The sequence below is a fragment of the Heteronotia binoei genome, chromosome 2, assembly GCF_032191835.1.
Source record: "Heteronotia binoei isolate CCM8104 ecotype False Entrance Well chromosome 2, APGP_CSIRO_Hbin_v1, whole genome shotgun sequence".
NCBI classification, from domain to species: domain Eukaryota; kingdom Metazoa; phylum Chordata; class Lepidosauria; order Squamata; family Gekkonidae; genus Heteronotia; species Heteronotia binoei.
Window position 1 is genome coordinate 148,550,050 of NC_083224.1, and position 21,904 is coordinate 148,571,953.

General features: G+C 41.3%; 1 protein-coding gene across 5 annotated transcripts in view; it reads left to right on the top strand.

Moving 5' to 3' along the window:
• The window catches only part of DPYD (dihydropyrimidine dehydrogenase), an 833,908-nt gene that overhangs the window by 196,436 nt on the left and 615,568 nt on the right, over window positions 1–21,904 (top strand). The gene's annotated exons all lie outside the window — the stretch shown is intronic.

Genomic DNA, 21,904 nt, shown 5'->3' on the forward strand with positions numbered 1-21,904 from the left:
TGACAAGAACAATTTAATTCTGAAGGGAGTCCTGGCAATCACATTTAAAGGGACTGCATGGCTTTTTAATGCCTTCCTTCTATTTGGAAATAATGTTTAGGGGCACCTTCTTTTGGGGCTCTTAGAATTGGACTCCCTTGTCCAGTCTTTCTGAAACTTGGGGTGTTTTGAGGAGAGGCACCAAATGCTATGTTGAAAACTTGGTGCCTCTACCTCAAAAAACAGCATCCCCCCCCCCCCGAGCCCCAGATACCCACAGATCAATTCTCCATTATACCCTATGGGAATCAGTCTCTTTGGGTATAAGGGAGTGCCTGGCAGACATTTCCCTTCTCCCCCACAACTTCTGATAATCCTGAAGTAGAGTGAGGGCCTCCAGACCGGGGGATCCCCTGCCACCAATTGGGGATTGGCAATCTAATCTGATGTGACATCTAACCATTTGCTTATCACCACCACCTTCTGGGATTCATTATGCTACTGGGGGGGCAATTTTTGATTTCTTTTATTTGGACTCCCAGGGCTATACGAGACACTCCTTTGAAAGTCCCCTCAGTTTAAAAAATGGTGACTGTTGCCTAAAAACGTAACCTCTTTGAGAACTCCGCTTTCAGTGTAAATCTGCATATATGGTGAGTTCATGTTGACATAGCATGTTGAGAGTGACCAAAGACAGATTTCTTTTGGTTCCAATGTGAACTGATCCACTTGATCAGGCAACTGGTTCCCTATATCACTCTCAGGACTTAGCTACAGTGATCCATGCAGTGGTCACTGCCAAGTTGGATTACTGTAACTCAGTTGGATTACTGTAACTCATGGAAACTGCAGCTAGTGCAGAATCCTGCTGATGGTGATGCTTCTGCAGGCACGCAATTGGCTGGTGTTCCACCAACTGCACTGGCTGTCAATAGAGTATCTGGTTCAAGGTTCTGGTGCCAGGCCCACTGCTAGTGTTTCTGGCGCTCCACACTGCACCCTGCACCAATGTCCCTTCAGTCTTCTTGGACACGCTTTGCCGGCCCTGTCTGTCTAGCTCTACACAGTCTAGGAACAGTTTATCTACAGACCATCTCTCCCCATATGTGCCCTGGAGAGTCTTGCACTCTGTAGACCAACATCTCCTGGAAATTCCTGGCCCAGGATACATCTGCTTAACCTCATCCAAGGCCAGGAACTTTATGATCTCTCGACCTTATGCTCCCTTTAGAGATCAGGGCCCTGTGAGAACTATTATGATTCTGCAGGGCCTGTAAGATGGAGCTGTTCTGCCAGGCCTTTGGGTAAGGCAGTGGGCATTGAACCATCTTGGTCTCCTCTGCTTTCTGGTACCTGTCCATTAGCTGCTTACTACTTATGGGTCACTGCTGTACAACAAAGTATCATCACCATCTGACAAAAAAAATGATTCAGGATATTGACCATTTCCTGTAAAATACTGAAGGAGATTTGGGTTATTAGTATTTTAGTGCCATCTTGTTTTAAATTGTTTGATTTGAAGGAAAATCTGCCCACGTAGAACACATTGATTAGTACTGAGATATCATGAATTCACTTCTTTCCAGTCACACAGGAATACTTTTGCAGCTATATTTCAGGGCTTTGAGTGTATGCAAGGAAAATGTGGATTACCAGATGAACATAAATGTGATGCTTTAATAAAAAAAATAGAAATTGGACATTAACCTAAGGTATGCACCTGACACATCAGGTATTTATGTCTGTCATACAAACTGGGAAGTGAGCATTTACAGATGTAGATGCTGAAAATCTTACAGGTTGCATGTTTGAAAAACAACAGCTCAAAAGCCACAATATTTGCGGCTGTAAATGCCTAGAGTTGTCACCACCACACCTGAAGGTGAAAGTACTGATTTCTTCCCCCACCCCCCCTACACACACACATTTGGCAAGTGATGCTGCCTCACAGATATTTTGAACACCATTGGAAAAACTTTAAGAATCATGGCAAGGGGAAAAGAGAGAGAGATAACTTCTAATGAAAACCAAAACTGTGAACAGGTGACAATATATAGCTTCAATAAATTCCAGAGAGATTACACAGGCACACATTATCTCAAAAGTTTCATGGTGATTTAGGAGGAGAGAATAAAAGAACACATGTATCATTAAAATAATGACTTTTGGATTCACCCAAAACCCAAGACTTTCATTTGTTCTCTCTTATTTCCAAAAGCTTGCTTTTACTTTTGTGAAGTAAACTACCGTTGGTATCTCTTTGAAAACAAGAGAGAATCTTTTGACTTTAGACACGTTGCCAACCATTTCATAATGTCCCAATTTAAATTTGTATAGTCATGTTGCTAGCAAAATAACAACAACATCTTTTTTCTTCCTGTTGCCATGAGTTTTGGGACCCTAACTGCAAACACAGAACTAGACAGAGGATAATTGGCTTATACATTTTTCCTTTTCTGGGTAATCTGAAAGTTATACTTTGGCCAGGCCTAAAGGCAAAGTGCGCTTTCCCTTTTTAAAGGTGTCTCAGTGCAAAGATGAAGGTGCAGGCTGCACGCTGACCATCTTTTGAACACATTTTAATCTAACCAAGCCTTTTGACTTTGGGAAGAGTCAGTGGTGTCTTTCTTGTCTAATGCTAGTAGCACTTAAATTATGGTGTATAGCTTTTGTTTAGCAAAGCAGAATTTCAGATGTAAAAACCTTAATGAAGCTACATCACTGAAACAATAGGCATCCGTTATGTTTTACCGGAGGTGATATGAAATATGAGATCCATGTTAACCATGAATTCCATGTTAACTTGGAATTCTGATGTTCAACAGCTAAGGAGAGCCTTTTAAAATATAGGAGAACTTTTTAAATTTTACAAGGTGATTTTGAAGGGCTTAGGACTTGCTATACCCACCACAAAGACTGAGGCCCTATCGCAAATGCAAAATAATGCAGTTTCAATCCATTTCAGCGACTGCTTGCAAGTAGATTTTGCTATTTCACACAGTGCAATCCAGTTGTAAAGTGCACTGAAAGTGCATTATTAAGACTCTTTTCAAACTGCTTCTTTATTCCAATTTAGTAACTGGCTGCTAATGGACTCTTTCTGTCATTTCAGACAGACCTATTTTAGTAACTGGCTACTAGCAGAATTTTATTTACTTGTTCATACAAACTCACTTGTGTCAGCTTAGCAAAGTGTGACTAAGCTGCTTTTGACGGAAACTGTTTTTTTCTGTTTTAAATCCCTTCGTTGCACTTATTAATTGTTATGGTATGCTGTTTAAAATTTCCATAGTACTTCCTACAATGCCACTCCCCACCCTTTTTCATCATGCAATCTTCTTTGGACTTTTAAAAAACATTCTAAGATGAGTGCTATAGCGCTAAACTGCTGTGGCACTGAAGAGCTATAGCAGAACCATTGAGATGCATTGATAACACTGACTCTATTGAGTCAATGCATCTCAATGGTGCTGCTATTACATTTCAGTGCTACAGACATTTAACACTATAGCGCACACCTTAGAACATTTTAAGAGTCCAAAGAAAGAAGATTGCACAGCAAAAAAAGGCAGGAAAAAGCAGCACTTTTTGAAGTGACCAGAGCACTTCAAATACAGCTTTCATGGAAGGAAATTTGCTGTATGAAACCACCATCCCTATATTGCTTTACTTGAAATCAGGCCAATAACGAGTAACATCTGGTTTAGAACAGTAAAGTGTAAAGGACCTAAGTGTGTGTGAAAAGCAGCATATCTACTGATGTGTGGTGTGCATAAAGTTTAGAGCACATTTGAAGACATTTATTAAGGCAAATAATGCCTTTTATTCTCCCTGCTTGAGTTTTTGGAACTTCAAAGTATCATGCGGATTATGATGGGAAATCAGACATGGCAGTCTTCTAGTATATTTTGAATGTGATCAGATTGTGGGATTAATATGATTTCCTATGGTGGTTTGCTCCATGACCAAATCAATTGCTGAAAGAAATCTATTTGATTCCAAGGAGGATTGGTGATTTCCCCATGGAGTGTCTTGCACCTGAATATAAAGCAGAAAGTCATTCATTTATCTTGCTGTTATGGCCTGTTCGGCAACCCTTACTGTTCCTATTTCTCTCTACTAGAGCTAGAACAAATCTAGAGAGCAAAATAAAATTCAGCTGATATTAGTGCATTGGTATGCTTTACGGATGCACTATGATACCTGAGGGGGTGGGGAGAAAGCAAATGTTGATTCTTCATGTGTTAATTAATGAATGTGCCCCAATCCCAAGCAGTGCACAAACACTTAGAAAAAACTTTACTAGGCCTTTAAATAGTTTTATATAGGGAAGTCACAGCTGCAGAGTCTTGTGAGCAAAAATTCTACTTTGTGAGCTACTGACATTAAAGTTGTGAGCTACTGTCATTAGAGTTGTGAGCTACTGCATAAATTAGTGTGCTGTGGGGTTATCCTTCCTGAGCTAAGACAAAAATGTGTGAGCTAGAGGCTAAAAATCTGTCAGCTAGGTCACACTAACTTAGTTTAGAGGGAACATTGCTTCAGACACAGCTGCATCTTTAGTGAGGAAGTAAAAAACCAGGGCTTTTTTTGAGCCAGAACACACCAGAATATCATTCCAGCTGGCTTGGCCAGCGTTCTGGCTAGGTTGGCCAGAGTTCCGGCTCACAAAAAGACCTATTAGGTTTATATGTGGGTCAGTTTGTGTGTGTGTTTCCTTTTTTGTCTATGTCACCTCATACATTTCCCTCCCTCCACAAACCCAGGCTGGGAGCTCCTCACCTCACCTCATCTCATGATCCTAGCCCACATCTGTGCAGGCAGCAGCTTCTTCTGGGTTATTGCCCACCCCCATCATCACCCAACAGGGGAGCCAGCCAAATGCCCTGCAGGTTGCGGAAGGCAGTGGTGCTTCTCTGGCAACTGAAGAATGGAGCCAACAGCCCAGCTGAGCCAAGGGGAGGCACCAGCCCCATCAAGCCAAGAGGCTGCACTGCCCTTTAAGTCCTCTCACAAGGAAGGAGAGGGAGGGATCCAAGTAGAAGGCTTGTCATCAACTGCTGGATCTGACCCTGCTGCTGATGCCATGCTATGCTGTGCGAGCCAGGAGGAGCAAAGGAACGGCAGGCATGAAGAGGAATAGCTCATCTGCCATGGGGAAGCTGAACTCCAGCAGCCAGATGGTGGATGATGAGCACTGTGTCCTGGGCAGCAGGAGCAGGGGTGGAGGCTGCACAGGGCAGGAACCAGGGGGTTGGTGCTGTGAACCTGGACAAGCTGGCTCAGGAGGAATGCTGCATTGAGGCCACCTCTGCTGCTTCCGCCAGAAACGTGACCAGACTCATGGATGAGCAGAGGCAGCTGCTGGAGAGTATCAAGGTCGACTGCTACAACAGCCTGGCAGGTCTGTGGTGGTGAGTCAGGCTTGCATTTTTCTTAAGTCTTAAAAATGCTATCCAAATACTAACTCGCAGTCCTGTATGACAGTGAATATGATGATGGTGGCAACTTTAAAATTCTCCAAATATTACACCCATTATATTTCTGGCCATTATATTTAAAGGGACTGCACACTATTTAAACACCTTCCTTCCATTTGAAAATAATGGATGATGGGGCACCTTCCTTTGGGGCTCATAGAATGGTTCAATCTTTTTGAAACTTGGAGGGTGTTTTGAGGAGAGGCACCAGATGCTGTGCTGAAAATTTGGTGCCTCTGCTTCAAAAAACAGCCCCGCCTAAACCCCAGACACACAAGGATCCATTATACCCTATGGAACGGGTCTCCATAGGGTATGATGGAGTGCCCAATGGACATACACATCCCCTTTCTGATAACTCTGAAGTTGGGTAACAGCCTCCAAACCAGGGGATCCTCTGCTCTCAACTGGGGATTGGCAACCCTGAGTGGCACCATTTTTTTCTTTGTGTTTCTGAGGCCAAGGAAGAGCAGGGAGTGACAAGCAGGTCAAAAATGGCTAAGAATTGGATGACTTCTGCTTTGGTGAGTCTCTGCAGCAAATGGTTTAATTCTCTTCATAAAGACTGGTGGACCAAAGTCTTTCTCTGACTGGAATTAACTGCTTGGCATCATCCTGGACATTTCAATGTCCTCTTCTTCTGAAGGGAAAAAAATACTAGACTTACTTTGGAGGTTTGTTTGCTTGTAGAAGATTCTCCTAGTATTATTTGAAATATATCGTTGGCTTCGATCTGTATTCTGCAACTCCGCGATGGTTTCTCTCATCCATTAACCTGTAATCTATTCTTTATTCAGTAGGTACATTATTTTGCTATTTGAGTCTTGGTTACTGTTAACCAGTTTTTTTCTGGATTAACCTTACCTGTTTTTTGTTTTTTTTGTTGTTCTATCAGAATGCTGCCAATATGCAGTTTTATTTTTAGTGGTCAGTGGGGGTTACTTTCTGAGGAAGTCTTCAAAGGTGGATACTCCTTCCCCTTTTGGAGAAAGGAATAGCTTCCTTCCTTCCCAAGCAAAATGGACCATGATGGTGTGTCCAGTGTTTTATTTAGCCAAGCTTCATTGCTTTTTCCTTTTGTTGGAGGCAAATGCACAGTTTAAGCTTTAGTCCAGCAGTCAGTGCTCTGCTTTTCTTCCAGTTTAAGCTATCTGGCTGTTCTGTGGGTACCTAGGTTGAAGCACAACAAGAAAGGGGCCAGATGTTGCCCTTGACATAACTGAAAAAATGCCAGCCTAGCAACATTCATGACCTGAGCCTCAGTGGATAAGGAGGTACCCAGGACGAATCCCAAAGTCCTAAAGAGTTGCGCTGGTAACAGTGGCACCCTGTCAAGAGTGGGAAATTTGTGCACCGTCCTTGAAGCCCTCTTTCAGCCACAGAACCTCTGTCTTTGTTGGATTCAGTCTCAGCCAGCTCTTTTTTAGCCATCCCACCACAGCCTCCAAACCCATGGCTAAATTATGTGGGGTGGTATCTGGGTGACTGTCAATCAATAGGTATCAGCATACTGATGGCACCCCTAGCTGAGCGAGGGGAGAAATATAGATGTTAAACAACATTGGGGAGATAATTGCCCCCTGAAGAACCCCACATGTTAAGGAGTCCCCTATTGACACCCTCTCCCAGTGCCATCCTCTGTCCCCAACCAAGGAGAAATGAGGAAAGCCATTCCAGGGCTGCCCCGTGAACTCCCATGCTGGTGAGGCAGTGGGTCAAGAGATTGTAATCCACCATGTTGAATGCTGCTGTGAGATTGAGTAACAGCAGCAGCAGTGACCTGCCTTGATCCAGCTTCTGTGGAGATCATCTGTCAGAATAACCAGCACGGTCTCGTGGTGAAAACCAGACTGGAATGGGTCCAATGGCATTGTGTCATCCTGGAATGTCTGGGGCTGCTTGGCTACTGCTCTCTCAGTTACCTTATACAGAAATGATAAGTTTGAAACTGAGCAGTAATTGGAAGGATCAGTAGGATTCAAAGTTGGTTTTTTCAAGAGTGGTACCACCACAACCTCTTTCAGTAGAAATCCCCATCCCCCAGTTTCATTACACTTGATATTTTCTATCCCTCTTCATCTCTTTTTTGGCATAGGAGCATACAAAGTTTTTAAGTTACACAGAACTCAAAGAACACAAATCTTAAAGTGAAACAGTATATAGGGCTATCTTACAAACGCTGCAAAAGGTCATTTTATTAAGACTTTGGTGAAATTAACTATGAAACATTTCAGCAGAGCTATCGGATGTTATATTTCAATTTCTTATTTCTTAAGCAATTATGAAATGCCCATTTCTGTTGTTGTTGCAGAAAGTATTGAATAATTCTAAGGACTATGCTTGTCTTTTTTGTTATTGTATGTCTAGGCTGCAGGAATGGACAGAAAAATATTAATGATATTGCAATAAGGTAATCAGTCCTTTCTAGATTTTTAAACAATGAGACTATACCATTTACTATTTTACATTTCTGCTGTTCCGGGCTTTATCATTGCTCATTGTGGTGGTAAATAGACTAAATGTGTACACTAAATAACACTTTCTGCAAATGGAAATGACTGGAAATGGGTTATTGCTGCTTGGTGCATGGTGAAGAACAATATATCTTTGTAAATAGGCTGTAAAAGATACAGGTTCACTCCAGTGCAGGAATGTTTTGTGGAAGAGGTATGCTTTTTTCCCCCCTTCCACAATTGAGTCCTTAAGGAATTTCGTTGGCATTAAGCTAACCAGACAACAGGTGTTCCAAATTTTGAAAAGCTAATTTGCACAGCATATGGGTCGCAGCACATAAAAATAATTTCTCCTCTCCTAAGCAGGCTCAGAGTGATGCCTTGATATAAGTCAAAAGTCTTATAACACTACTGGGAGAATAGGCCAGGTGAAAGAAGATTATTGTGTACTAGGAAAGCTGTAATAAAAACTGTCAGTTCTGTCAACCCATTCTGTCTAAGGTCTATAGAGGATTAAAAGGATATTGAACATCATGTAACAGCTGTCTCCTATGTGGAGGTGGCCACTTTTCTGGGGAACATCAGCGTGAAGTTTTTAAAATGGCTGTTAGTTTTAGTGCAGTTTGAAGCAAGAGTGCTGGGTTTGGTCACTGGAATGCTGTATGCAACAAATGTAGAGACATGTTGCGGCTGGAAATGGATTTAGTTTGGCTGTTCAGCATATGTGTATACATGCATATGTATTGGATTCACATATAGCATTTATGTACATTTGAGTCAGACTACTTCATGATAGCAGTTCAGATCCCAGAGGTGTATGTTAAACCAGAGCTCTTATGTGTTCAGTGGTGAAACAGCAACTGTGATGATGAATAAGGTTTTCCAGATCACTGTTTGGAGTCCAAAGATACCCTAGATGGCCCTATACTTGTGCTGATGCTTTGCTAAGTAAGCCCCTTCTAAGATGCTGATTGCATGGGGGTAGTATAACCAAGTTCAGTTTGTAATTTTTGCCAAGTTTATTCCACCTGTCAAGCTACCACCTGGCTTCATACTTACTGAAATATGTGGCAACTGATATGATATCACATCAAGGACATAGAGATGCAGAATTTGTCTCACACTGAACACTAGTTTCCATATTCAACAGAATTGGGGAGGGGGGAGTTTTTCCTGGACTGTACCACTTCAGGCAGCAAGTGTATGTTTCAGTGTTGGGGGAAGAAACCTTCCTGCAAATAGAATATTAACTATGCTGAATCATCCCCTTTGACATTCTTGTTTTATAGCTTATGGGAGACTCTCCCCCCCACCCCCGCAATGAAAGATCATTCTCTCTCTTACCATCTGCTGCCAGAATTGGTATACTCCAGAAAAAGCGTTGCTTCTTGTTTCTGCTGATTATATAAATTGAATCACTTTTGTATCAAAATGAGTACTTCCTTAAATGCATGATAGATGTAGTGATATATTTATTTCCTTAATAGTTGTAATGTTTAAAATATTTCTAAACGTGGTACCTCTCTGGCCAGCTGGTTATAATTAGCTGTTAACTAAGTCTGAACATACCCATGCATTTACTTGTGATGCCTTTGTATTTCTCTTAAATTGGCTAATGGTCTTTTCTGGATGAAAATAATCAAATCCTAAACTAGCTGGATCAAGTTCTGTTGTTTTCAGTTTGACGCTTCCAGGTACACTTGTTGAAAAATCTGGGTTAAAATAGATGAAATTATAGTTGCTGCATTCTTATAACAAAACAATAGTTTTGATTCCTCCCCCCGTCCCCCAGTACTATTGTAAAACTGCATTAGGATGCACTTCCAAAAAGAAGCACTTGGCTTTTATAATTGGCTCAGGGTATTGTAATGTGACTTTGCAGGTTCCTGAGTGGTGCATTCTGCACAGGTGAACTGACCAAGTATTGTCACTCAGGACTTGTTTCTTCTGTAAAATAATTAGATTATTGGAAGTCATGTTCATTTTCATGATCACGATTTTTGATTTATCCCTTATAATTCTTCATTTAGCACTTCTGTTTGGGTAATCACATTTAATTTGATTCACTTGGATCCACAGCAGGTTTATTAGAAAAATACAGATTACAGATATAATGATGTCTGATGGATTTTGGTTTGCACATTGTTATGCAAGCCAGATCTCTGCAGAATGAGAAGGTGTTCCAAGCGCAACATAAATGTACCTGTTGAATTTAATCCTTCAGAAGAAAGTTGTGTGTATTAATTACTATCGTGGGTTTTGTGGCCAGAATATATACCATGGATGAGTCTCAAGAGTTTGAGGGTAGCTCTATGCTCTTCAGACCTTGAGAGCTTCTTACTCTTGCTTCTATTGATAATTTGTTTTGTCAGTAGCACGTTTCAAATGCATGGCTATCCAAGGTATCTGGAAATAGTACAGTTTATTTTACTCTTGCTTGAGATTCTTGCCAGACAGGAGCAACTTGTAACCTCCTTTGCCTCTGAGATAAAAGCTACCTGGGAAGCTGGAAGTTGCTTAGCTGCTTAGTGGGCAGTTCAGCTTTGTGTCAGAGTAAGGCTAAGAGCCTAAATTACAGAATTACCAACCTGCAGCACCATACCATGTCACTCCAATAATGAACGAATGAGATAATCCTGGGGAAAGGGCAGAATCCGTGAGAAGAACCACATGAACATCAGAGTCTAGATTACAGTGGTGGTGGTTGGTTACTTGACTCACGGTTTCATCAGCATTCTCAACCTGAATTACAATAGAAGAATAGAACACAAAACTTCAAAATACAAATACAAGTTGTGTAAAACTAATATACCACAGCCCAAAATAGCAAAGCCGCGAAAATATCATAATCTGTTACCATATACAACTAAAGCTTAAATTTATTAACATGTTTTTCAGGGCCATGATGGGTAGAATATATTCTCTATGCCTAATATCCTTTGGAGCATCTCCAGCGGGATGTTGGTCCACAGCCCTGTGCCTAATATCAGATATTTCCTTGGCTGTTCCATTTTCAGCCAAACTGTCTTCAAGGGCAGTACAATACATTACACAGAGTAGTTTAGATGGGAGGCTAAACTACTGTACTACTTCTAATTGCAGGTGGGGGCTCATAAGATGGAATTCTTTCCCTGTGAAAACATTCATCTGTACAATAAACAAGTATATCAGGGAAAAGGCTAGGCTTCAGACTTTCCCTCTGACATTTGGTGTTCTTTGCACAAACAAGCTGTGGTTACTGTTAATTCAGTCAAGCCCAGAATAGCAGACCAACTGATAGGTTCCAGGAACTGGTTTATTGTCTTATCTGCAGTTTGAAAACTTGACCAATGCTGTGGGACTAAATCAGGGAAAGATGGGAAACTGGTGTGGGTATTTCCAATAGGCCCATCCCTCCTATTTAGTTTCATTATAACATTTCTGGAACAGAGCAGGAGATACCAGATTTTGGGAAACATCATCAGAGCCACCTCATGCAAGGTTTTGGGAGTTCCACTGTATGAAGTATCTGGCACACACAGGATCCCAGTTCACTTCAAGACCATGGTGTGGGGAAAGCATAGAGGTTATAACTTATGTATCAGGGCCTTCAGAATGTCAAGAAACTGTAATCCATCTAAGTGTTTGTGTCATTCACAATATTCTGTTTTAAAGTTTTAACTGTTTAAATATTTAATTGTTTTATACTTAATATTGTTTAAATTTTATGTTTGATTAAATTGTTGGAAGCCGCCCTGAGCCATTCGTGGGAAGGGCGGGATATAAATTTCAAATAAAATAAATAAATAAATAAATAATTCAATGTCTTTGTTTGCATGTAAGTATACCAGGATATGCACCAGCATATAACTGAGATAACAGGCACTTACCTAATTAAAGTTAGGTTATCTGTCACACCTGTAGGGTCAGACCAAGGTGACAGGTCTAGCTTTGATCTAGCTTTGACAGCTCAACATCTAGCTTTGACAGCTCAACATCTAAATCCAAGGCTAGATGACAGCTCCCTAATTAGATCACGTCAGTGATTGGGTAGCCAATTGACCTGCCAGAATATATTCAGGCTAGGTGCCCACCAACAATAGAAGTCTTCAGACATCATCATCATGACAGAACAACAGGATCAAGGAAGATGGGACTTTGCGACGTCTCCTGGTGATGTGGCCCTTACATGAGAGCGTCAGTGAGTAAGCATAGGTAACTAGCTAAAGTAGGCTGTACAGTCCAGTGTGGAGGAAAGTTGGCTAACTGCCTTAGGTTTTGTTTTGTGTTCCTCTGTGCATATTGTGTTTATTTTACTTGATTTCTATATCCCTTTTTGTGTTCCCTTTCTGTAAATAAATTGTATATATTTTTCCATAAGTTTTGGTCCTTTATTCTGTAGAACTGGGACCTGACAATAAGCTTGACCAAAAGAACCTACATAGATATTGTTTTAAGTTTTTCCCAAGTTATTTAATTTTTTTCCCTCCATTCTACCAGGCCTGAAAAGGGCGTGGCATATACTGTCTGGGCCCGGATGTCTGTTATGACATGTTTGCAGTTGGGTGTATAATAACAATAGCTGTGGATCATGATACAGAACTTATACCTTTGTCCAACAGGGTCAAAATAGTTAAGGTGATACTCTCGAGAAGGTGTCTGGTTTGTTCACAGGCCTGATCAGCTAAGAGATTCACTGCTGCTGAATACAGACCATCTTCTCCCTCCTTCTACTCTGCCTTTGTTTTATCGCCTCTTAAACATTTCTACTTCCACTGATATCATGTACCTGTTTGCAAATTTGATTTGTCAGGGGCCAAAGCACAGTGCAATGGCTTCCATAGCATGTTAATAGTATTCTCAATGATTCATGGTACCAACAAAATGAAACATCCTGGCTTCACTTGTCTCCACAGCATTGAAATGCAACATACAGCCAAAACAAAATAACATTGTTCAAATATGTTGCTAATGCAAGTTAATAGTTATAAAATGTTTAAAAATAATATACCTTTTGTATTTGTGTGTCTGACTGTAATTATTTCATGTAGGTGTGTTAAATTCATTTCTATTCAGGTTTTTTTTCTTTTTTCTTTTGCTTCTCAGCAAATGCTCTTGAAGCAGTTCACAAAACAAAAGTGTGTGTGTGTGTGTGTTATTAAAAACATCCATTTTTAACATATACAATTTCAAGCAAGGATCTTCTCATTTGGAAGCTGTACTTTTAAACATGAAAATACATGGTATTTCTGGCCCTGCACCTTGATATTACAAGAAAAGATGAGATATTTTTCATTCCTTTTAGGTAGGGAGGTGGTAGAAGATTTCAATAGTAAAAGTCTGCCCTTGGTAGAATTGGCTATGATTAGTTCATTTGCCATAGGGTTTTCTGAGACCTCCTACATGTCCTAAGGTATTATTCTTGCAAATGCCCCAGGCTTTGAGTCACAAGACACACTGAAAAGTTCTTCTTATTGAATATATGTGCATTTATTCATTTTTAAAGAAGTGGCAGTGCTCTAGGTTATTTTCTTTCTCCATCTCCATTGATTTAGCTGTGGCTCCAAGAGGCAGAGAGAGACAATACCTCAGGGAAAAAGCATCTTCAGAGTCACAATGTTCCTAGGTGTTTTTTTTTTAACAACACTTGGGGGAGTATGTGGTTTGGAAGTTGTTGAAGAGAATAATAGAATTTAGGCAAGAGACATCTGGTGTATGAAAGGGGCAGAATGGTGGCTGGAGGGGAAGTAAATGCAAAGGCATTTCAAGGCTGTGCGGGGGCTGTGTATGGAAAACATGATTTTTGAGGGCTCCTAAGGGAAGAATAGAAGCTGGATTCTGACAGATAGTTTGTGTTGAGAGGAAAAGGCAAGTACCTACTACCTGAGCTCTCTTGGTATACTGCCCTCCCAACTCACATGTATTCTCAGTGTCATTTTAACTCTGTTTCTTCTTTCCTGCTTTCACATTTTCCACATGTATTCTCCTAATTTGTCTGATGATCAGTGGAAAAAGTGTATTGCATGATCTGTTTTTGAGGAAGATGCCAAGATCCTTTTTTTCCATCATGATTTGGTTTTATATGTCAAGAACAGTGGTAATGGGGAGGGATTGTAAAAATATCTAAGCCCTGAAGCAACCTTTTCAAGATTAAAGATCACTACTCCAAAACTCAAAATGGTCAATGATAACAAAGCAATTAAAATTAGGCCATCGAGTCCAAATATTAAAAAAAAAAACACACAGCACAATGGAGAAAACAGCAGCAAGGGCTTATTTGAATAAGATTTTTTTTAAAGCCTGAATAAGCACACCTTATAATTTGACCTGGAGGCTTGGAGGGTAGCCCTCCTGAATGAGTGCTCCTGAATGAGTGCCCTGAAAGGGAGAGCAGGTATGAGTGCACTGCCCCACTCCCTGCCTGCTGACGAATGCAGCGCTGACCTACAGAAGCTGTGTCTAGGCATAAGCTCCCTCCATCCAACCCTGTGACTGGAGATGCTGCTTTCTGAATACTGCTGATCATAGGCAGGGGAGCATGCAAACTAATGAGCAAACTGACACAAAGGTTGAGCCAGTGCTTTCATTCCCACTGGCCTTCTCTGTCAGCACATCTCCATGTCATGTGCAGATGTAGAGGGGTAATAAAGCCACCACCAGATCGCTTCCAAGAAACCATTTCATAGTCTTGAATCAACAGCATTCTGTATACTATATTTCAGTTATTATTGTCTGGTGTCATGCAGTTCAGCAAGTGGCGGAGGAAATGAAAAGGTATGTGATTATTTATTGGCATACCTCTGGTTTTATTTTAGATTCCAGTTTCCTTCGTTGTTGAGACAAGTGTAGTTAGAACTGTCTTGAATTTTTTTATTAAATAAATTTGTACATTTCTTATGCTGCTATTTGCATATATAGATTAGCATCCTAGTGCACGTGGAGAAAAACAGTATATCCCACTGAGTAGAAATATTATTGGACATCCTTTTTCCAAACCTTCTTTATCTATTCCCATCAAGAAAGCTGTACTTTGCTAGCTATTTGAGATGACGTGGACAGTATATGGCAGTGTTTCCCATTTGCAGGGTTGTGACCCGGTACCGGGCCAAGGAAGCCTCGCTACCGGGTCACAAGAAAAGCCAAAGCTAGCCCCGCCCCCAGCAAAGCATGATCTCTGCTCTGCTTCCTTCCTTCCCCCGTCTCTCTGTTGTGCAGAGAAAAGCTAGCCTTGAAGACTGACACAGGCTGCAGAGTCTGAGAGGAGTCTCTGTGTTGTGCAGAGAGGAGCTGGGCTGCCTCTCCTTCCTTCTCCCCCCCTCCCAGTGTTTGAGAGAAAAGCTGCTGTCCACTGGCATTTAGACCCATGAAGTGTTCTTCAAGGTATGAGCTTTCCTGTGCCTTGCAGTATGTTCTTTTGGGGAGATTTCCCCGGGAGGCCTGGGCGGCAAAGAAGGGTGTGTGTGTGCTTTTTTCAGCCGTGAAGGGTGGGGAGTGGGCATTCCAGTAGCTATTTTTCTTTTTATCAAACGACGACCCCTGGGCAGAATTGTTGCTGGCTGAGGTCATCTGATGGTGAGGAAGGCTTTTTTTTCCCTTTGCCCCCCCCCCCTTCTTTTTTTCTTTCCCTGCAAGTGATGCTCTGTCTGTATTCTTGGTGCTGGGAGGGGGGGAAGCAACAGTGGGAGGGCTTCTAATGCCCTGGCCCCACTGGTGGACATTCTGAAAGTGACATCACAGGAAAAAAGTGGTGTTTTTGTTCAGTGTGCCCCAGAAGTGACATCACTTGGCCCTTGACACCACAGGAAATGACATTTCCTGTCTCCCGGCTCCACCCCCAAAATCTCTTGACTCCACTCCCATATTTTAGTGGGTCACGAAGGAGAAGTGAAAAATAACTGGGCTACGGTAAAGAAAAGTTTGGGAAACCTTGGTATATGGCATTATCCCATGGGGAACTGGAGAGTACATGCCAGAAGGGAAGTTCTGGGTTGTTTTTTTTCCTTTGGGGCGGAGATGAAGAGGAGAACGGAAAGTATGTCTAGTAGCTCTTACATTTTCCAGTCATGTGCTATCCCTTTTCTGGTTCCCTGCTGTCTGTTTCTGCCACTAAAGTCATAGGCACACTGAAGGTTCCAGATGAAAGGGAACTCATGCTCTGAAGTCAGAGGCACACAACCCCTGGCATATTTTGTTTTAAAAAAAAATAAAACACCAGGGTGGGTGGGAATATTCTCCTCTGCCTGCTACTTCTCTTCACATTCTTGTACAAATGTGAAAAAGTTCAGGCAATCAGATGGCTGGGTTTTTTTTCAACAAAATTAACCAATGATTTAGGAAGCTCAAGTATATTCCACATCCACCCTTATTGAAAATTAATATGTAATATTATATATATGCATTATTGTTACATATGCAATAATTGCTTCAGTACCATTAGCAGTGGCAAAGACAATTTATTTAGAAATGTGGATTCTGGGTTTACAAGCTGATATAACCTATTAGTAGTTTGCAGTGGTATATTCTTATTTCAGTTTTGTGCCTTTTAAGTTAAAGTATTGATGTAATTATATTGTTATACAGTACAATGTAAATATTTCTGAGCATTTATGAGCATTGCCTCTTGTGAATATTTGCAGCTTTCCCCACCCCCCACCCCCCCCAGTAAGAGGATTTGTTCTGCTTTGATCTTGTTGTTTTCAGCTGTGTAGCAGTACCTTCTCAGAAGACTCTAAAAGCTGCCATTTGTTGAGCAGTGGTGGTGCTCGTGTTGTGGCCAAAAGTGAAAAGTTGTTTTGTGAAATTTTGCTGGCTTTATCAAAACATTTTGGGCATTCTCCAAAATTCCTGAGAAGTCTTACCTGAGTTGTTTCCTGAATTCTCTCAGACAGTGTATTCAAATGCAGGAGGCAAGGTAAATGATCACCCGCCAAATTGGGTAGAAGCTGGAGGTTTTTTACAAGTGGAAGTAGGTTCCCACTGACTATAATATAAATGTGAGATCATCTGGGTGGTCCCCATATGTGAATCCATTCATAATGTGCAAGTTTAACCTTCTGGCCATACTTACAAGACAGGATCTGGCAAAGTTGGCCTTACCATCTTTGGTAATGGGTGTGAATTTATTAATCATCTGGAGCTACTGTAGGCACTTTATATTTTTCATGGAGGAAGTGGTCATTGGACCCAATTCTTGCATGAAAATCCACTCCTAGTAGCATCTGTCCACTGAAGTCTTCAACATATTGTTCCAGGTCTGACCAAATTACTGAGGTGCTTGTGTTTCTTTGTAGAGGAGGGAGATATACAGGCCTCAGATTCAGCAGGAGCTCACAGGAGTGCAGCTCCTGAACCTTTCTGAGGGTTCCCCCTCTTCCTCCCCACCTACCTTGTCCATTGAATAGTAGGTGCAGCTGCATAACAACCCCTGAATTAGGAGAGCGGGCAGCCAGCCAGCCACCAGGAGCTTTGCCACTCCCCCAGCAGCCCTCATTAACCCCTGAAGAAGCCTACACCACCCTTTCTCCACTTCTTATGTGATTTTGAGTGGCAGGTAGCTTGCTGGCCTTCTGACTGTGTGTGGGGAGCAGCCCAGGAGACCCCCAGGCAAGCGAGGCCTGCTTAGGCTGGCTGGATCTCTAGCCAGCCAAAGCACGCCTCGCTCGCCCAGGGGTCTCCTTGCATAGGGTTGCTTTTGGCTGAGGGTGGCATATGCTAATGAGTTATGCAAATGAGCTCCACCACCTATTTTTCTACAAAACAACCCCTGGAGATACTCTGTTTCCCTGAAAATAAGACCTACCCCAAAAATAAGCCCTAGCAGGATTTCTATGCATTTGTTAAATATAAGCCCTACCCCTATAATAAGACCTAGTGATGGGCGTCGCAATAAATTCAGGATGGAATTCCAGGTCTGGAGAGTTATGACAATGTTCCAGAAGATGACTTAACTGTATTTGAATAAATGTAGATTGTTGTATCATACTTAATAAAAAATAAGACATCCCCTGAAAATAAGCCCTAGTGTGTCTTCTTGAGAAAAAACAAATATAAGACATTAGGGTTTGTAGAATCTTTCGGGCTCAAGTGCCGTGTTCTACTGGAGAAAGTTTTTCTTCTAGATGTTTCGTTCTCGGCTGCGGAGAACATCCTCAGTGGCGTTGCAGCCGGAGCAGGCGCTCTGACCTTCTTGGCTGCTGTGCATTGAGTGAGGCCAGGGCTGCTGGAGAGCTGCTATTTCTAGGCTGGAGGGGGTGTGGTGAAAAGGCAATAGGTTTGTGGATGTGCCCATTGTTTGGTGGGGCTTCCTGGAAGGGTAGTGATAAGGAAACTGGCTGTTGAATGTGACCATTGTTCTGTGTTAATTGGTGGGAGGGTTGGAAGGGGTGTGAAGAAAAGGAAGATGGTTGTTGACTGTGCTGATTGTTCTGTGGAATGTACTGGTTGTTCTGTGAACAGAGAAGCTATTGAGATTTACAAACACCAGCACAACTTTAACAGAAAGGAAGAAGGCATTTCCATCCACCAATCTTGGTATCCAGCTCTGCAAAACACCCTACAGACTATAAATTGCAGAAATTCACAGAACAACCAGTACATTCCACAGAACAATCAGCACAGTCAACAACCATCTTCCTTTTCTTCACACCCCTTCCAACCCTCCCACCAATTAACACAGAACAATGGTCACATTCAACAGCCAGTTTCCTTATCACTACCCTTCCAGGAAACCCCACCAAACAATGGGCACATCCACAAACCTATTGCCCTTTCACCACACCCCCTCCAGCCTAGAAATAGCAGCTCTCCAGCAGCCCTGGCCTCACTCAATGCACAGCAGCCAAGAAGGTCAGAGCGTCTGCTCCGGCTGCAACGCCACTGAGGATGTTCTCTGCAGCCGAGAACGAAACGTCTGGAAGAAAAACTTTCTCCAGTAGAACATGGCACTTGAGCTCGAAAGATTCTACAAACCCTAATGATGTCACCAGCCATGAAAACCTGAAATCTTTGATAAAATATAAGACAGTGTCTTATTTTCGGGGAAACACGGTATATGTTGCCCACTAATAACAAGTAGGGGCCTAAATGAAGAACGGCCATTACCAGATGTTTCCAGTAGTGAAAAATTGTGGATCTTGCTGCTAGAAAGGTAGCACAATTTGGGGATGGCTACTTTGGTAGCTGAATCAGATTGTCTAATCTGCATTCAGCTCAATAAATACCCCGGAAAGACTGATAAGGTATTTTGGGGGTATTTATTCAGCTCAGTATCTACCAAGTGCACACCCCTTGGTCTGCTATCCATTGTCCTAGCCTTGATACTAGTGACATCATAACTCAGCCCTGTTCCTGTAATGTAACTTCCTGTCAGATTCTTGCAGCTCAGTGGGATAGTTGAAGACCACTGGAATTGAATTTAGATGCAGTGTCTTTAATTGTGGTATTTGATCCATTCATATGTGGCTAAAATATTTCCATAGAGAGGGCAGAATTTGACATGATTGTATCTCTTGTGAATTATTGGTAGATGAAAAAGATCTTATCAGTGTTCATCCTATCAGATTAAAGAGCAAGGAGGGTTCCCTATTGACCATAATAAATTCTCTGCAGAACATTGCAGGAAGTGATGTGAGCAAAAAGGACAAAGGCTGTAGTGAAGAAGGTGATCAGCTGAGACAGTGAAAAATCTGATAGGCTACAACCCAATACCTTGCTTACTTTTAAGACAGGTCTTAGTTTAAATGTATAACAGTGAAGTCAGCTGGAGAAGTAAAAGAGGACCTTTGAAGATGAACTTTTTAAAAATTACACTTCACTTTGAAGTTCATATTGCCTATAGTTTTCAGTAATTGTTGGCATATTCCCTCTAAATGCAGAACTATGTCTGTGATTTCTTGAAGTATCAATCACTTAAATCCATTTAGGTAATAACATTCTGGTGTGCCTCTCTGATGTCTTTTGCTTGGTTCTTTGGAATGCTCTACTCCCCCCCCCCCATTTTCAGTTTTGGTACAGTAAATGTACTCAGTAATATGTATTATGGCATGGTCAAAGGATAATTTATTGTCAGATAGAAAAAAAATAGGTCAACACTAATGTCACTTGATGATCTACCCCCCCAAGTTTAATAAAACATCTCACCAGCATGCATCCTGCACAGCGGTTGATATTTTATTACAACTGCAGTACCTGGGCTATAGCAGTAGTGTAATTACTGAGCTGTCAGAGTGATAAGTGGGATTAATGGCAGCCTGATGCACTTTAGTCTGCGGAGTGCTCTGAGAATTGGAAGATGCTGTTGTTATAAGAGTCTGTCTATACTGGCATATTCACGGCATTCCCACCCCATCTCCCTCCCCCCACCCAATGCCACAAATTCAGGTTTGCATTGCCCTGCCTCATTAACATTTGACATTTTCAACAGCTGTTATTTGTGAGCCTGCTCAATAATAAAAAGTGAGAGATAATATATTATTTGGTAAAAAAGATGCATAATGACACCACCTAATAATCTATACATGCTCTAGACCACTTAAAATGGCTTCTTGGTCAATTCTTAATATAAGATGTTTTCTTTCCCAATTGAAATCTAAGACATTCACTTGATGTGATGTTTGTTCAGTGCTGTCTATCCAGCAGTCACATTAAAAATAGTTATAGTTTATTCAACTCCCACTTTGTAGGACAAAGACCATAACAAAAGAGCCCACACAATAGTTATCCATATACATCTTTCCTCACAATTGGACAGTCCTCTCCTTATTCAAAGCCAGCATCCATAATTTTTCTTCTTATGTTGTTTCACAGGAATGAAATCTACTCAGAAGGTGGCCCTTTACTGCCATTTTAAGGCACCTCCAATAAGGACAAGGACATGAATTAAGGTTGCAGATAATTGTGTTGGTCCAAAGTAAAATCCAATAGCATAAGCTGTGTAATACCTATCACTAACAAAAAGCTTTTGTGTATGGATTAAAAATTCTGCCTGCAATATACGATCTAAGTTTACTGCCCAGTTCCCATTATGTTTTATTATTTCATCCCTGCCTTCGAATCCTAATGCTCTACTTGTGCGGGGTTAATGAGGAGATCCACCAGAGGATCAGATACCAAGCTGGGAACATGCATTATAGTTATAATAATAATAACACTTGACATGTATATAAAACATGGTAGGTATTTGAAGTGCTTCACCTCCAGTATTTCACTAATCTTTACAATAGGTAACACAGGTACTATTACAGCCTCCATTTTTCAGGTTTGGGAGCTGAAAATGAGTAATGGGTTGCCTGAAGCTACCCAAGGACTTTGTTACTGACATCTCAGCTCTTACACTCTTCTTCTGTGCTAGAAAGGATGCTTGGTCTGCAGGAAAGGGGTTTCTTCTTATTAGAGGAATCATTTGGACTTGGAATGATCACAGAAAATGGGGAACAAATCCTTGTTGCTCTTTTGTCTTCAGTCCTCGGACTGTATCTATCTGCACATTGTTGGGTTCTGTGATCTCATTGTTCTATATAAATCATTCATGACTGGATTGACATGCCCACATTGGGAAATCCAGTAGCAAATGTGCAACAGTGATAGTGTACTACCCAAGGATTGCAGAGACAAGTAATATATTTGTCATAGAGTGGTCTCATAGAGGCATTTGTTGTCTGCAGTGTTGCACACATCACTCTGTTCACAGATTTTGAAGGTTTTTAAAAATATATTAAAAAGTTGGTAGAAACTGATTGGTCACAAGACAGGGTCAAAAGTCATCAATAATTCCTCTGTCATAGGTTTGTTTGTGTGTGTTTTTAACAGTCAGCTGAACACAGCTATGGTCTGCGTTAAGCCTTAAGATTTTTTCATTTCCCTTTTTTCTGGTTCCAATTTTAATCTTTGTCAACTTTTCAAACCTTTGTTGGCCATTGACCTGTCAATTTCTCTATACAGGTTAATACATTCACTAATATTTATGGAACATAAATAGAAAAACCTTGACTGATGTTAATTATTCTGCATTCAGCA